The sequence below is a fragment of the Oryctolagus cuniculus genome, chromosome 6 (assembly GCF_051225735.1).
Source record: "Oryctolagus cuniculus isolate XC-2025 breed Fujian yellow rabbit chromosome 6, ASM5122573v1, whole genome shotgun sequence".
Lineage (NCBI taxonomy): Eukaryota > Metazoa > Chordata > Mammalia > Lagomorpha > Leporidae > Oryctolagus > Oryctolagus cuniculus.
This window is the reverse complement of record NC_142872.1, coordinates 113,329,225-113,331,199: the sequence shown is the minus strand read 5'-3', so window position 1 is coordinate 113,331,199 and position 1,975 is coordinate 113,329,225. Positions and strand designations below refer to the sequence as shown.

At 41.8% G+C, this 1,975-nt stretch overlaps 1 pseudogene; it reads right to left on the bottom strand.

Moving 5' to 3' along the window:
• Positions 1-711: 711 nt before the first annotated feature.
• Positions 712-1,539, bottom strand: LOC100351234 (ATP synthase F(1) complex subunit gamma, mitochondrial pseudogene; annotated as a pseudogene).
• Between the last annotated feature and the right edge of the window lie 436 nt (positions 1,540-1,975).

Genomic DNA, 1,975 nt, shown 5'->3' with positions numbered 1-1,975 from the left:
AGGTTGTGGGGAAATGGAATTGAATGGTAAGTTTATGTAGCAATTGTTTAGCCTGGTGTTGAAGTCACTCACAACCCACGGGGGAGTGCCTGACTCCATTTCACAGCCTCATTTCCTGACTCCAGCTTCCCTCTAATCCATACCCTGGAAGCAGCAGTGATGTATTAAGTAGTTGGGTTCCTGCCATCCATGTGTGAGATGTGGATTAAGTTCCCGGATCTTGTCTTCAGATGTGGCCCAATCCGAGCTGTTGTGGGCATTTGGAGAGTAAAGCAGGAAGTGGACCTGTCTGTCTCACCCTGCCTCTCAAGTCAATAAAAAATAATTAAAACAGATGTTTGTTCCTATGAAAACAATTTGGAAATCCATCAATAGTTTTTTTTACATAATGTGCATTTTTCATGAACTGGAAAGACCCTTCATATCCTGCAGACAAAATTTAAGATATATTTGGGACAAAAAGCAATGGTATTTCTGTCCATCTTCTAGGAGCATCTTCCAAGCGGCTTTTAAGTCACAGAATTGACAGTTTGACAAGGACTATTTTTTCTCGTTGTTGGTTGCTTACTGTCAGATAATTTACACATATCCTGCCTTTTTAGTACATGAGACAATGGACCATTTCTTCTGACAGCAGTAAGCTAAAAATAAAATCAGCTGGCTGACTTTTTCCTTCTTTATCTCTTGCATGAGGATGGAACTTGATTTTCATTAATCTAGAGCTGTAGCACCAGAGGTAATTTCAATCAACTCCTTTGTGATGACAGCTTGGGTGGCACAGTTGAATGTCAAAGTTAGTCTGTCAGTTATCTCAGAAGCATTTGTGCTGCATTGCCAAGGCTGTTATTCTCGCTCTCTGCTCACTGGTGGTGGACTCCTTCAGGGAGTAGTAGATGATATGGGCTTGATTGTATTCTTGGTAATTTCACAGCACATCAGCAGCAACATCATCAAAGATTACTCATGCTTTCAGCACCTGCAGTGGTATTATGGGAAAACATGGGCTTTTCTTCTATCTTATAGGAGATGACAGACTTGACTTGGTTAAAGATGATAGACCCTTCATCAAATTCACATGCAGAGTTAAATAATTCAAGAGCAATTACTGATATATCTCCAAAAGTAGGGGGTTTTTCCCCAACCTCTTTGCTTACCATGAGAAACTGGTCAGAATGAGTCCTATAAAATATGTCCCTTTGTCCCCAGTTCCACCATCATATTTGTCCAGCTGCTGTGAGCCTAGCCATCTCACATTTCATCTGTTTAGCAATGGAGGAATGAACAGCCCCACCTAGCCCTTGAACTGAGGACACAGCAATAAGGAAGTATTTCTTCTTGTCTTCAGGTGCCTTAATATCAGCTTGTCCTACAGAGCTAAAGATCCTACTCCATACACTCAAGCTTGTTTCAGTGTCCTCTCAGCTCTGGAATATTTTGCTACTGCAATCATTTGCATGCACTTGGTCATGCTCTAGATGTTTTTGATTTTAGCCGCCTGTTAAGTGTTCTTCAAAGTCGCATATTTCAAATTTGGACCCACTGTGGTTACAAAGGCTGAAGTCAAAAGTCTAGTGTTGCTCACCTGAGAAAACATGGTGGCCAGGGCCTTTTTTTAACTTTGAATATTATAGAAGAGAAAGACCTTGTCTCCCTCTGAGGCAGAAGGCAGAGTTGTTTTTTGTCCAGAATAATAAATATAACGTCTGGCGGAGATACAAAGATGTGGCAGGTTTGCTAGCAGGCTTTCAGACATTGGGATTTCATAAGCTCAGGGTCCCTCACCTGTGACATAGACTGCTGGGTGTATATACCACCTGGGCTACTCCGCATTGCTTCCACAGGACTTTAGGGGAGTATAGAGCCAGTGGAAGTCTGAAGCCCATGCTGCCACTATACCAGGAATAATAAAGTCCTGTTTCTGACCCAAGAGTCCTATGTTTTCTTTCAGTGACCATCAGATTATATCACACTCATT